The following is a 16,354-nucleotide window of genomic DNA, read 5'->3' as shown; positions in this document are numbered from 1 at the left end:
TGGTGGTTTTCTTTTGTTAAGTGTAAGAATTCATTTCGTGTTAAAAATAATATATTTTTAATTGAGTCGTTAAATTATTCATCACTATTTGATTCAATTATCATCAATATATCTTGGTAAATAATAGATTTCTCAAAGGGCAATTGATTTGATAGTGTTACGTTAAAAATGTGGTCGCCGGAATATGTGTTTGGTAGTGTATGTCTTATATTTCAGAAAAAACCGATAAATAACCGAAAAAATCGAAAAACCGACAAAACCCGACATAAACCGAATCGAGAAAAAACCAACATAATTGGTTTGGTTTGGTTCTAATATTTGAAAAACCGACTTACTTGGTTTGATTTCTTTTAAGGGAAAAACCAATCCAAACCGAACCATGAACACCCCTAATTTCACCCTCAGACGGACGGGCAGTCCGAGCGTACTATTCAGATCTTGGAGGATATGCTCCGAGCTTGTGTTATTGGCTTTGGAGGCTCGTGGGATCAGTTTTTGCCTTTAGCGGAGTTTGCCTACAACAACAGTTACCAGTCGAGCATCCAGATGGCTCCTTATGAGGCTTTATATGGTAGGCGATGTCGGTCGCAGGTTGGGTGGTTTGAGCCGGGAGAGGCTCAGTTATTAGGTACAGAGTTAGTTAAGGATGCCTTGGATAAGGTGAAGATCACTCAGGATAGGCTTCGTATAGCTCAGTCTAGGCAAAAGAGTTATGCCGATCGTAAGGTTTGTGATGTGGCATTCATGGTCGGTGAGCGGGTGTTGCTTCGAGTGTCGCCTATAAGGGCGTGATGAGATTTGGGAAGAGGGGCAAGCTTAGCCCTAGATTCATTGGCCCGTTTGAGATTCTTGATCGAGTGGGAGAGGTGGCTTACAGACTTGCGTTGCCGCCGAGTTTATCAGTCGTGCATCCAGTGTTTCATGTGTCTATGCTTTGGAAGTATCACGGCGATCCATCCCACGTGTTAGACTTCAGTCCTGTCTAGTTGGACAAGGACTTGACCTATGAGGAAGAGCCGGTAGCCATTTTAGACCAGCAGGTTCGTCAGTTAAGATCGAAGAAGTTCCCTTCAGTTCGTGTTCAGTGGAGAGGTCAGTCTGCCGAGGTAGCTACCCGGGAGTCCGCGTCCGATATGCAGAGTCGATATTCCCATCTTTTCCCCGACTCAGGTACTTCTTTTCTATGTCCGTTCGAGGACGAACGGTTGTTTTAGAGGTGGAGGATGTGATGACCCAAAAGGTCATCACTTGATTTACAAGTCAATTCTGTGTTCCACGGTCTTAAAAACCTCCTTTTATCTCACCTTGATTTGCGTGTGCGGTCCGGGCGTATATCCGAAATGCTTTTATGTGAAAATTTGATTAAAATGCTAGTGCCTTTAAAATTGAATTTAAGTTGACTTCGGTCAACATTTTGGGTAAACAGACCCGGATCCGTGATTTGACGGTCACGGAGGGTCCGTAGAAAAATATGGGACTTGGGCGTATGCCCGGCATTGAATTCCGAGGTCCCAAGCCCGAGAAATGAATTTTTTGAAGCAAAATTGTTTATCTGAAATTTTAAGAGTTTTTGGAAATTTAAATGTGTTTGAATCTGATGGTGTTGGGCCCCTATTTTGGTTCTGGAGCCCGGTATAGGTCTTATATGGTATTTAAGTTGTGCCTGTAAAATTTGGTAAGAAACGGACTTCATATGACGTGAATCGGACCCTCGGTTGAAAATTTTGAACTTTAAGAGTTCTTGAGATTTTCTTTGATTTTTATGCTAAACTCGTAGTTCTAGATGTTATTTTAATGATTTGATCGCACGACCAAGTCCGTATGATGTTTTTGGACTTGCGTGCATGTTTAGTATGGAGCCTCGAGGGCTCGGGTAAGTTTTGGATAGGCTACGGAGTGAAATTGGACTTAGGAATACTGTTGTTGTGTTGTAGGTTTGCAGGCTTCGCAATTGCGAGCTCGCATTTGCGAAGAAAACATCGCAATTGCGAAAAGGGCTGGGCAGGGTGACCTTCGCATTTGCGAGGCTCAATGTCGCAAATGCTACCTAACGGGTACCTTGCGAACAATTGTTCGCATTTGCGAAGAAAGCAGGACTGGCCTACCTTCGCATTTGCGAATCCTAGGCCGCATTTGCGAGTTTGTATTTGCGAACCTGGCATCGCAAATGCGATATCTGCACCTATGCAAATTATAACTTAGCCGAAATTTCAACCATTTTTACAACTTTCTCAAAACCTAAACTCTCTTGGGCGATTTTTCAAAGGCACTCACTCTTCCAAATCATTAGTAAGTCATTTCTAACTCATTTTCTTTAATCTATAACATCTTTTTACATGATTTCAACTCAAAATCAAGGGTTTTTATGGGGGACATTGGGTGTTTTGGGTAGAACCTAGGATTTTTAAATTTTGGGGATTTGGACCTCGATTTGAGGTCCAATTTCAAGACAAATTATATATTTGAGTTCGTGGTTGAATGGGTAATCGGGTTTTGGTTCGAACGTCGGGTTTTGACCATGTGGGCCCGGGGGCGATTTTTGACTTTTTGGGAAAAACTTTAGAAAACCTATTTTTCATACATTAGAATTGATTCATTTAGCGTTTATTGATATTGTTAAGTAAAGTGTGGCTAGATACAAGCGAATTGATGGTGGAAACAAGAGGTAAAGCGGTAGTTGAGGCTTGAATTGGGTTCGTGGCATCGAGGTAAGTGTTTGGTCTAACCTTAGCTTGCGGGATTAGGAGTTGTGTCTTATTTGCTATGTGTTAATTGTTGAGTACGACGTATAGGCATGGTGACGAGTATCTATACGTAGGTGTCAAGCATGCCCATGAGTCTTATACTATGATGAATGTGACTCCGTTTCGTATTATTTATGCTTTATATGATGAAATCTATTGTTGAACAAGGCTTGTGGAAGTATTATTGGTAATTGAACATTTTAGAGCGTTGGCTCGAGTTGTGAATTGAGTTGTGGAAATATTATTGGTAATTGAATATATTAGAGCGTTGGCTCGAGTTGTGAAATTGAGTTGTGGAAGTAATGTTGGTAATTGAACATTTTAGAGCGTTGGCTCGAGTTGTGAATTGATTGTGGAAGTAATATTGGTAATTGAACATTGTAGAGCATTGGCTCAAGTTGTGAATTGATTTGTGAAGTAATTGTGAAAAAGAGAAGAGGTTTATGGTATTATCTCCCTTGCCGGGATGTTATTGCTTTTGATATTGTTTTTCCTTGCCGGGATATTGTTGTTATGCTATTGTTCCCTTGCCGGGATATTGTTATGCTATTGTTCCCCTTCCCATCTTTAACTACTAGTTGTTATTCTATTATGATTTTATTGATCCCCTTGCCCGTATTGCTTTGTGATTGTTGTTTGGGTAAGGAATAGTGTAAAAGCACGAAGGGTGATGTCGTGCATGATATTTGTGAGATAGTGTTAGTGCACGAAGGGTGATGCCGTGCCGATATTGTGAGGTAAAAGCACGAAGGGTGATGCCGTGATGCACGATGTACAATGTCGTGCCATGATATGAGTGATAATGCACGAAGGATAATTCCGTGCCATGATTATGTGAGGTAAAAGCACTAAGGGTGATGTCGTGCCAATTATATTGATTCTTATGGTGAGGACGTGAGTAAAAGCACGAAGGGTGATGTCGTGCACTTGCCATTGATTTTCCTGATTCTTGTTGATAATTGATGTGAGCACGTGATTTTTGCCTCACATGAATTACTCTTACAGAATTCTCAAAATTAGGATTTTTCTTTTAATTATTTAATTTTTAGGAATTATTGCATGATTTTGTGTTTGTTTGCATTTTTGTGTGCATGTTTAATTTAGGTAATTCATGAAAAGATACAAAAATACATTGCATTTGCATTTAGGATCCAATTTTCTATTTTTAGGATAATTAGTTAATTAATGTTACAAAAAATGAAAGAAAACAACAAAAATAGTTCATTTTTTTTTTTTGCATTTTTACTCTTTAATTTTCGAATTGTTATAGTTTTCTCTTAATTTAGGACTTAATTAATTTTTATAAATTCTATGAAGGATAATTAGCTTATTTTAGTAAATTAATTTAGTTTTAAGAATTGATTTTGTTTTATTTTAATTTTGAAAAGGAAAAGAAAAGAAGAAATAAAAAGAAAAAGAAAGGAAAATAAGCAAGGCTGATTTAGTGGGCCAAATCGCCAAGCCCCAAACCCTTGCACCCGTCCAAACCCCCAAACCCGGCCCAAATCCATTAAATACCCAGTCCACTTCCGCCCAGCCCAAACGACCCCGTTTGATTTAGAACAAATCTGAGCCGTCGATGTTTTGTTGATCCAACGGACCTTAACTCGCCCACCCCCTAGTATATAACTGTCTGAACGGACCCTACCCCCCCTCAGAACCCCCTACGTCTCATCTCTCTCAAACTCGTCTCCCTTAGAGGCGATGAACCCTAGCAGCTGCCCTTATTTCCACCGCCACCGGTGGCGGCGCCACTACGAATCACCACCAAAAAATACACCCCTGAACCCTCTCCACCCCCCGATCCCAAATCTCCAAACACCTCCTCTCAAATCCTCCTAGAACGCCTCGAATTTCAGAAACCTTAGCACTGCCACAATGTTCTCCGGTTGCGGTGCCACCTCTGTTCAACCCCAAACTAACACCAAATAACCCCCAAGCCTCACTCATTCCAAATACCCACTCCGTCTGCTTCAAAACCATTCAGAACCTTTCGAATTTTAAATCGAAGCTCTGAGCCCTAAGTTTCCAAAACGTAAATCAGTGGTCGTGTTGAAGATTTGAAGCCGGAAGGGGTTTTATGCATGTGTTTTCATTTGAGAACACGTGATTAAAACCCATTCCGGTCAAAATCGGAGGGTACTGGAGGTCTATTCAAACCAACCATCCGCCTATCTACTTTGGGTATTTCTGTTCTCTTCCTCTCGTTTCTTTATTTTTGTTCTCTTTTCCTCGTCTCCTTTTTTTCTCTTCTCATTCTGCTTGTTTTCGCTTTATTTGACCATTTAGTAAAATTAGATGGCATGAACTTGTTAGTAATTTTGTTTAGTTATGTCAGACAAACTTAGGGTCAATTCTGTTATGTTAATTTTGTTATTTTTGATCTTTTGTCTTTTGTTTTTCATAAGTGGCGATTTAATAGTCAGAAAATGATCAATTAGTTGCTTCTTATATTGTCAATTAGCTTTGGTAAGGTTTGGGCCACAAATTGAGCTTTGAATACTCATTGGACTGGTTTAAAATCAGCTTTGGGCCTGTTGAGTCATTTGTGGCCTGATTCAAAAGAAGCCCGGTTTGTTTTGGCCCAGGGGATTTTCGATATGTGTAAAAACAAGGTAACTAAGGGGTAATTTGGGTAATTCATTTAGGGAATCTTGCAATAACCACCTGAAGAAGCTTCTTAGAAGCTGAAAACAGACTTGCTTGGCAAGCAAGTCAGTAATTCAAGGACTTTTGAGCAAAAATAAAAATTCACAAAGGGCTCAAATGCAAAACTGAACACTTTAAGGCTGCCCTAATAGCTTGCCTATAAAGGCATTGCTAAGGAAAGCTCAATTTGGATTTGGGAAGAGAAAAATTCAGAACAAAGGGAAAACGGCTGAGAATTGGAGAAAAAGTTACTGTTTCATTGAATTTTTAGTGATTTTTATTTCTTTCCAACTTCTGAAACTATTTTGACTCATCCGAGTGTGAAATGGTTTGAACTTGGTCGTCAAAGTTTGGTTTAAGGTTTTGCTGGGCTGTATTTGGTTGAATTTGATATACTGAGCTGTTATACATCACTTCTGGGGTTTGGAGTTGTTTTGCTGGTTGTTTTAGTGCTGATTTCTACTGCTGCACCTGCTGATACTTCATTTTTCTTACCTTTGTTCACTTCCAGGTATTTCCTTGGCTCTTTTAAGTGGCATATGGAGTTCAAATCCGAAAACATGTAACAAAAATAGAAGATCTGAGAATGAATCTCAACTTTGTTGAATATCAGTCTTTGTTCAAATAGAGTTTTTTCTTTGTCTTTGTGATAATTTAAGCTCTTTCATGATTTGTCTATTCTATTGTGATGGTACTCTTATGTTCATCTTCAAAGTATGTTTTAGGCTTCTAGTTAATCATGTTGTTCTGTAATTAAGTCGAAGAATTTTTGTATTTGGACCTCAAAAGGATGTGAATGCTTCTTTAGTATAGGTTTAAATCAGTAGGGCATATCATGATGGTTTGGTTCAAATTCGTTTAAGTTATATGTCTGAATTCTAGTTCATGATTAGTATGTAGCATGATTACATTATTTTGAGTTCTTCTTCCTGTTTTTTTTAGAACTTGGTTATGAGTTTGCATAGTTTTGGGAATGATAATTCGAGCAGGAAATTACATGTTTTATGAGCATTGCATATTTAAGTTGGATAAGTGTTGAGTGTGGTATGAGATTGACTACTTAGCAGGTTCGAATCCCAGGTGTCTATTTCTAATAAAAATATTTCAAAAGGATATATAGCATGTCTTTAGGGCGCTGAAATTTCAAAATACTGCATTTAATTTATTACAATGTGCTGATTCAATCGTTAGAGTTTACTCAAGCTCCTTTGATTCATTGGGTGCCGGATATGCAGTAGGGATTCGATGTTGGGTTTTGACTCAGCAGCTGCAGGGGCTTTGAATTTGGGCCTGTTTTTGAGGCCCGGTTCTGAAGGCTTCTTTAAATCAGAGCCGGGCCATTTCTTTGTTGGGCCACCAATCCTCTTGTGTTGGCTCAGGCCTTTTTATGCAATGAATTAGTTTTCCCTCATATAAGCCATCCTAGTTAGTTTAAATAAAACCTTTAATTACATTTAGTATTGATTAATCAGACTTTTAACTAGTGGAGGTGAGCCGTAGTAGATAACACAAATGGTTATGGTCCTCCGAATTTTAGTTTGAATACCCTTTAAAATGGAATTGAGGTGCGCCGCGCCAAATAAAATCTCAAATGCATGGCCCTCCCTTAATTATTTCTTTTAAAATCCTTAGACTTCGAGGGGTGCCATCGAGCATGGCCCTCGCAAAGTTAAAAACGCATAGTTGCTTTAGGCGCGTTATTTTAATAATGTTACTTTCCTAAACTCGGTGTGCACATGTGACCCAAATCCAAATCTCAACAACATTAGACAAAACGTGTCGTGGACCGCGGGTGCATTTCATGTGACGTGGTTCAAGAGTGTTTTAGATAACGTTGAATCTTCCTAAAAAATAATTTAAACGCGGTTAATAAGTTAAAATACACCATAGGCTAAAACATGTATTAAAATTAGATAATGGGCCAATTATAATAGTTTTAGCGACCGTGCTAGAACCACGGAATCCGGGGGTGCCTAACACCTTCCCTCGGGTTAATAGAATTCCTTATTCAGAATTTCTAGTTCACAGACTTCAAAAGGAAAGTCGAAATTTCCTCGATTTGGGATTTAAAATAAACTGGAGACTTGGGACACCAAATAAACTATCCCAAGTGGCGACTCTGATAAATAAATAATCCCATTTCGAATAATGTCACTTAAATTGGAAAAACCCCCTTATATACTATCCTTCGGGGTGGTGTGTAAAAAAGGAGGTGTGGCAGCTCTGGCGACTCTGCTGGGGATCCAAACCCAGAACTTCGGTTCAGGGTTTAAGAATTCGAGCTTAGAATAATTGTTATAGTTGGCTTGTTTTATCTGATTTTTTCATGTTGAGCCTAATGTGCTAAATGCCGCTTTTACCGCTTTGATATTCTTTGGACTGTATATAACTTGCTACGAAACCCTCTTCTCTCTGAGTCTTCTAAATCATTTGGGAAGTGTGCAATTCGTGTAACTTCTTTTCTGTTAGGGTCTTATCCCAATTTTGGAATGAGGTTTGGACAACTTGCAAAGCCGGTGAAACTTCTGTATTCCCGGTACGCTGCCCCCCCTCGGCTCGATCTGTCCGCTCGGGTAAGCCAGGTCTAGAACAATATACCCAGGTTTTAAACCTAGTATAACAAAACCTCATACCGGATCCCTAGTAGGAACATTTATTTGCATCACGTGCATTTGACTTTGGAAACTCAACGCAGGGGTTGGGTCTGTCTAGGACAGGTGTACCCGAAATGAAAAGACCATCCTGATGCATCTTACGTGCTACTTGGGCATCTGCTTGTTTCGGCTTGCATGTTGATCGGCTTCTAGAATAGGGAAAGAAAATCAAAAAAATAAAAGGGAAAAAAAAAGAAAATAAAAAAAAATGAGAGGTAGGTATTTAGAAAATTCTGAAACTCTGCCGAAATTCTGAAAAAAGAAAAGTCATTTCAAAATGAGCCAAAATTTTCAAGTGTCATGTTTCCCGTGTTCCGTCAAAGCTGACCGAACTACGCGGGTCTGATTCTCACCGGATGTGAGATACGTAGGCAAACCTCATCGGTTCCGACCCCAATTTTCAAAAAATCCAAAAATATTTTCCTTTAGTTCATTCTTTAAAAATCTTTCCTTAGAAAATTAAAAAAAAAAGTAGTTTTTAAACTCTTTCCTTCTTTCTAATGTCTTTCATACGAAAAAAGGAAAAATCAATAAAAATCAAAATCCAAAATACGGGTTTCCTTCATTTTGAAGTATTTTTCCAAAAAATCCAAAAAAGAAAATCGGGAACAAAAAACCAAAAAAATGCTCCTTGGATGTCTTTCTTTCATAAATGTCAATAAAAAAAAATGAAAAAAAATTGAGTCCAAAAAATATTTTGCTTTTCTTTAGAAGTACTTTTGTAAGTAAATAAAAGCTCAGAAATTCAAAATATTTTTCTTAAAAAAAGTCCCTCTTTCGAAAATTAAGATGCAGAATCCAAAATCCAAAAATATTTTTTTCTTCTTTAGAAAAAGTAGGAAAACAAATGAAAATTCAAACAAAAATATTTTTTTTTACTTTTGAAATTCCCAAAGTTCCAATCAAAAGAAAAGGAATTTTTAGAAGTCTTTCTTTCAAAAATAAAAGAAAAATTAAAAATCCAAAAACTCAAAAAAAAAAACAATTCCTTTCTTCTTTTAGAGCATTTTTTTTTGAAAATTCCAAAAGAAATCAGAGAAACAAAAAAAAATCAAATATGTTTTTCTTTTGCTTTAAAGCTTTCATGGTCGATGCCCCCTTTTTCTAAAGGCGAAATCGGATTTACGATATTTGGGCGAACAACTCTTTTCCTTTTGGGAATTAGGTTTGAGATTTAGAAGAGTCGCCACCTAATGATTGAGTGCATTAGGACACTAAGAAGGAAATAAAAAGAAGAAGAACCAGAGAATGGGTAAGGGCTTTGAAATTATCTCGGGGGTAAGGTGTTAGGCATCCCCCAAGATCCACTAGTGTGGTTCCCGGCCATGCTATAATTGTGACTTCACAGAATCAAGTAAGCAATTAAGGGCTCAAGTAGGAGGGATTCGCATACCACATTGCAAATAAATTAAAACTTGAGGAAAGGTAAAGAGGGCAGAAATTTTATGAAAGATTTAGATAATTTAAAAGAGATAGACGAAAGCAAGTAAAAGGGAGGGGGTCCTAGATTTATGATTAATATGGATCACGTCAATGCAATACCTAGTAATCACTCCTTAAAGAGGGGCTACATAAGGTATTATCGCACCGGTCATCATATCCATATCTACCCTTCCCACCCCGTTAAGGTATTAAAGCGCGGGATAGTATCGTTACGTAATGCATGCTATTACCCGTCCCAATCCTATCAGTCCCGGAGGAATTGAGACTACTAGTCCTAAAGGGAGGGGATATGGGGCTTTTCGGAATTTCAAAAGGATAAAAGTCTAGGCGACAAGCAAAAACACATAAACAGTTAGGGGAAACAAATAGCAATTAAGGCTCACACAGGGCTCCTCACTTAAAAGAGCAAATACAGCATTACTTCAAGTACTGGATAGGTCTTTAATGAAATTTACGTAAAGGGGGTGGCTGATTTATTACATATTTTCAGATAAGAAGTCCGAAATAGGCCTTGTCTGGATGTAGTTTATCAAAATTGACGCAATTAATTACCTAATAGTTTGCCTAAGTGAGACCTATAGGCATGACATCTAATAGAGCATACTAATTTTAGGGAAAAGGTTGCTGGTTATATAAATGAAAGATCTGCAGATTTTGACGACCTTATGACTGATTTTAGACTCGTAGATGAAATAGACGAAGCTGGTTCAGTCGATTATTCCTACAGGCATGATTTCTAAGTGTAATTGGTTTTAAACGATTACATAAATGCAAGAGTCTTATAGGCATGGTATCTAGAGTGAAATTGGTTATTTATTAAACCTATGATTGTTTGCCTAATGGCATGTATATGCAGAAGTGCAGAAACCTAAGATCATGATTTCTATATGCAAAACTTACAGACATAATTTCTAAAACGCAGAATGCAGAAAAACTTAAGGCATAATTTCTACGATGCAGATGTGCAGAAACCTAAGATCATGATTTCTATATGCAGAACTTATATGCATAATTTCTAAGATGCAGAAGTGCAGAATTTATAGGCATGAGTTCTAAGATGCAGGAAAACTTGTAGGCATGAGTTTTAAAAATACAGAATGCGGAAATTATAAATAACCTATAGGCAAGTTTTCTACCCTTGGCATGCATTCATCCCCATCCCTTTCCACTAGCCATTCCCAATTGTTATTACAAATTAGTACAGACCCAAATGAATCAGAAAAGAAAAGTAAAATTACATCAGAAGCTACAGCTACATCCAAACGGCCTAATTCAGAANAGCCAGCCTTGCGGCGGCAAAAGGATTAGACGTCCCCCCATGCTACGGTTCCCTGCGGTCCAAACCCGGTGCCGCTTTAGGTTAGGGAGCTGGACAATAATAGCTCCTCCGCATCCCAAAGCGCGCTGCCCTCCTAGGCGCGCAACACTAAGTAATCCAAGCCAACCCACATTACTGACTAACGGTGGATAATCATATTTCTTAGAGGTACTAAATACAACTCCATGAATGAGCAAAATGAAGGTTGCATTAATGATAAAGATCTCTGGGGAAACCGCTAAAAAAAGATTGAACATGTGGGAGGATCCGAACGAATTCTGCTTTCATTTCCCCCGTATGGAGCACTGAGCCCGTCCATGCTATAATTGTGACTTCACATAATCAAGTAAGCAATTAAGGGCTCAAGTAGGAGGGATTCGCATACAACATTGCAAATAAATTGAAACTTGGGGAAAGGTAAAGAGGGCAGAAATTTTATGAAAGATTTAGACAATTTAAAAGAGATAGACGAAAGCAAGTAAAAGGGAGGGGGTCCTAGGTTTATGATTAATATGGATCACATCAATGCAATACCCAGTAATCACTCCTTAAAGAGGGGCTACATGAGGTACTATCGCACCGGTCATCATATCCATATCTACCATTCCCACCCCGTTAAGGTATTAAAGCGCGGGATAGTATCGTTACATAATGGATGCTATTACCTGTCCCAATCCTATCAGTACCGGAGGCATTGACACTACTAGTCCTAAAGGGAGGGGATTTGGGGCTTTTCAAAATTTCAAAAGGATAAAAGTCTAGGCGACAAGCAAAAACACATAAACAGTTAGGGGAAACAAATAGCAATTAAGGCTCACACAGGGCTCCTTACTTAAAAGAGCAAATACAACATGACTTCAAGTACTGGTTAGGTTTTTAATTAAATTTACGTAAAGGGGTGGCTGATTTATTACATATTTTCAGATAAGAAGTCCGAATTAGGCCTTGTCTAGATGTAGTTTATCAAAACTGACGCAATTAATTACCTAATAGTTTGCCTAAGTGAGACCTATAGGCATGACATCTAATAGAGCGTACTTATTTTAGGGAAAAGGTTGCTGGTTATATAAACGAATGATCTGCAGATTTTGACAACCTTATGACTGATTTTAGACTCGTAGATGAAATAGACGAAGTTGGTTCAGTTGATTATTCCTACAGGCATGATTTCTAAGCGTAATTGGTTTTAAACGATTACATAAATGCAAGAGTCCTATAGGCATGGTATCTAGAGTGAAGTTGGTTATTTATTAAAGCTATGATTGTTTGCCTAATGGCATTTATATGCAGAAGTGCAGAAACCTAAGATCATGATTTCTATATGCAGAACTTACGGACATAATTTCTAAAACGCAGAATGCAGAAAAACTTAAGGCATAATTTCTACGATGCAGATGTGTAGAAACCTAAGATCATGATTTTTATATGCAGAACTTATAGGCATAATTTCTAAGATGCAGAAGTGCAGAATTTATAGGCATGAGTTCTAAGATGCAGGAAAACTTGTAGGCATGAGTTTTAAAAATGCAGAATGCGGAAATTATAAATAACCTATAGGCAAGTTTTCTACCCTTGGCATGCATTCATACCCATCCCTTTCCACTAGCCATCCCCAATTGTTATTACAAATTATTACAGACCCAAATGAATCAGAAAAGAAAAGTAAAATTACATCAGAAGCTCCAGCTACATCCAAACGGCCTAATTCAGACTCAAAGTCCAACAATAAGAGATAAACCAACTTCTAGGATCAGATTTCCAAAAGCCTTTCTCACATTTGGGATGTGTCAAAGTTCCCAAGAGTCTCAAAGGGCTCCGGGCAGTGCTTACACCCCAAACACATTGCAGAATTAAGATCATAGTGAAGTGTGGAAATGCTAGCCCTCAGATGTCCAAGTTCAGAGGGAACTCAAGGTCCCAAAGCAAGGCTCATAAGAGAGGGGCAGAACTTAAGGGTCTAAAAATAAGTGTAAGTGCATAGAGGGGGAATCAGGGAGAGCCATGGCAGGCTGGTGGTCATGCCCAGCCATTGGGAATGCTGGCACACCCCTGACCAGCCTGTTAGCCAATTTAGGAGTTAGGATCCATTGTGGATCAGGTTATGGCCTGGGCAGTAATTAGGGTACTACCAGGCCAAGAACCTTATCTCAAACACATAGAAGGGAATAGGGGTAGGGATTCACAATAGAAAAGGCAAGGAAGGAGCATAATTAGCACAAATCCCTGAACATAAGCAGTAAAGTAAACAAGGATGCTAAAACTGTAAAGTAAACACATAGGGGTGAGGCAGAAAATTAAATAAAAGACATACCAGTTTCAAAGGAAAACAAGTAAGAAAACAATATTCTTTGAAAAGCCAAGTTGCAAGCATAGCAGTTCCAAAAGGTCTCAAGCAACGTAGAGTGTTGAATTCAAATTAGTAAGGTAAATGTGTGAGTTGAAAGTAAGAAGTTCGAGGTATTGAACTTGAAGTATAGATGCAAAAGTGTTCGATTGGGAGTGTAGATGTAAAGTTAGGTCTGTTTAAAGTGCAGAAGTGCAATCCCTTTTATAGTGCAAAGAGAACCAGTAAGAAAGGTAAAGAAATCATTGAAATCAATCTCCCTTTGGTTAAGGGATTCTGATTCCAACGGGTAGAAATTAGTTGAGGAAAGAAATTTCTAATTAAACCTTTCAAAGTAGCACAAAAGAGGTAAGTACATGGAAATTATTTAAGGAAAACAATCAATGGTACACGGTTTATGCCAAATATGCTAAAGGAAACAATTTAACATCCATGAAACCAGAAACTGCAAGTTCAATCGAATGAACCAAGTCAAGAAAGGTAAAGGAGGCAATCAAAGAGTATCTGTCCAATCTACCGGTCTTGGTCCCACCTGAACCAGGGAGGCCTCTGTTCTTGTACCTGACAGTCTTGGAAAACTCTTTTGGCTGTGTCCTCGGGCAACATGGTGCAACCGGAAAGAAAGAGCAGGCAATCTACTATCTGAGCAAGAAGTTTACCAGCTGTGAAGCTAAGTATACTCTGTTGGAAAGAACCTGCTGTGCCTTAACTTGGGTCGCTCAGAAGTTGAGACATTATCTGCAAGCCTACACCACTTACCTTATAACCAGGTTGGATCCTTTGAAATACATATTCCAGAAACCAATGCCCACGGGAAGGTTAGCGAAGTGGCAGATCCTGCTCACTGAATTTGACATAGTCTACGTCACTCGCACGACAATGAAAGCCCAGGCGTTGGCGGGTCATTTGGCTGAAAACCCGGTTGATGATGAGTACCAACCTTTGAACACTTACTTACCAGATGAAGAGGTAAACTCAGTCGAGGCAATATCCGAGGATACTACTGCTTGGAAGATGTTCTTTGATGGGGCGGTAAATGCAAAAGGTGTGGGAATTGAGGCAGTCTTGATCTCACCTACTGGACAACATTACCCAGCCACAGCCCGGCTTCGGTTTTTTTGCACAAACAATACTGCCGAGTATGAAGCCTGCATCAGGGGTATAAACATGGCAATCGACCAGGACGTCGAAGAGTTGTTGATCATGGGAGTCTCCGATCTGATTATTCGGCAAGCCCAGGGAGAATGGGAAACCCGAGATGTTAAGCTTATCCCTTACAAGCAGCATGTGGAAGACCTTAGCAAGCGACTCAAGTCAATAGAGTTCAGGTACATCCCTCGTTGTCACAACAAATTGGCCGACGCACTTGCTACTTTGGCCTCAATGCTGCCGTATCCAGGCAACGCTCACATAGATCCCTTGGAAGTCCAAGTCCGGGAAAGGCATGGTTATTGTAATAAAGTTGAAGCAGAACCAAATACCCAACCATGGTACCATGACATCAAAAGATTTCTAAAAACGCAAGAATACTCCGAGCAGGCTAGTGGGGACCAAAAGAGAACCATTAGATGGCACGCGAGTGGTTTCTTTTTAAGTGGTGATGTCTTGTACAAAAGAACTCCGGATCTCAACTTGTTAAGATGTGTTGACGCAGAAGAGGCTGGAAGAATCATGCATGAAGTGCATGCAGGAGTATGCAGACCCCACATGAACGGGTATGTTTTAGCAAAGAAAATCCTCCGAGCAGGCTATTACTGGATAACCATGGAAAAGGACTGTTTCAGCTATGTCCGGAAGTGCCATCAGTGCCAGGTGCAGGTGAGTTGATTCATGCACCGCCCATAGAACTGCATCCCATGTCAGCACCGTGGCCATTTGTTGCTTGGGGCATGGACGTCATTGGGCCAATCGAGTCGAAAGCCTCAAATGGGCACAGATTCATACTGGTTACCATTGACTACTTCACGAAATGGGTTGAAGCCATCACTCTCAAATCTGTCACCAAGAAGGCTGTGGTAGATTTCGTGCACTCCAATCTTATCTGTCGATTTGGTATCCCTGCAACTATCATCACAGATAATGCTGCAAACCTGAATAGTCGTTTGATGGAGGAAATATGCGAACAATTCAAAATAACGCATAGGAACTCTACTCCTTATCGGCCTAAAGCCATTGACCTCAAGAAGATTTTGAGAAAGATGATTCAGAGCTCCAGGCAGTGGCATGAAAAGTTGCCTTTTGCATTACTTGGATATCGCGCTACGGTGCGCACATCAGTAGGAGCAACCCCATACCTCCTGGTCTATGGGACTAAAGCTGTGATACCCGCGGAAGTTGAAATCCCCTCTCTCCGGATCATTGTCGAAGCTCAAATTGAAGACAGTGAGTGGGTCAAGACCCGTCAAGAACAGTTGACCCTAATTGATGAAAAGCGAATAGCTACGGTCTGCCACCGGCAGTTGTACCAACAAAGAATGGCCCGTGCTTACAACAAGAAAGCGCGTCCCAGGAATTTCGAAGTGGGGCAACTCGTGTTAAGGCGCATTCTTCCCCATCACCAGGAAGCGAAAGGAAAGTTCGCTCCTAATTGGAAAGGCCCGTATATCATCAGAAAGATATTGCCCAGAGGAGCATTGTACTTGGGAGATGTCGAAGGAAATGATCCCGAAGCAGCTGTGAATGTGGACGCAGTAAAGAGGTACTATGTTTAGGCTTTCCGCAGCGATGATATTATCTGATTGGGATGACGAAGGCTTTCATTCTCCCTACCCAAACACTATCCACCTCTTGCCAACCCTTTGAGCCGGTCACTCTTCTTTGACTACCCTCTTTGAAACCCGAAAGTGTTATTAAAAAACAAAACAGAAAATAAAATAAAATAAAAAATCAAAACAAAAGAAAGAAAAAAAAAGAAAACAAAGCAAAACAGAAAAACAAAAAAAATGTTTTTCCTGAACTACGTTCGACTTGATTCCGAAAGGATACGTAGGCAGCCTCTCTCTAGGGTTCAGTCACAACAAAATAAAAATCCTGTTTTCCCCAAAAAGTGAAACTGTGGCAGATGATATAATGGTTCGGCGATGATCCCGCCCGAACGATTCCAAAGTTGTAATGCGATCCAATTCTCTTTTTACCCGAACCTTGTCAAAGTCCTTCTGATCAATCAGCCAAAGGCGTCGGAATTAGAGAACACAGCTGCTTG

Source organism: Nicotiana attenuata, unplaced genomic scaffold (assembly GCF_001879085.1).
Source record: "Nicotiana attenuata strain UT unplaced genomic scaffold, NIATTr2, whole genome shotgun sequence".
Taxonomy (NCBI): domain Eukaryota; kingdom Viridiplantae; phylum Streptophyta; class Magnoliopsida; order Solanales; family Solanaceae; genus Nicotiana; species Nicotiana attenuata.
This window is presented reverse-complemented; position numbering follows the sequence as displayed.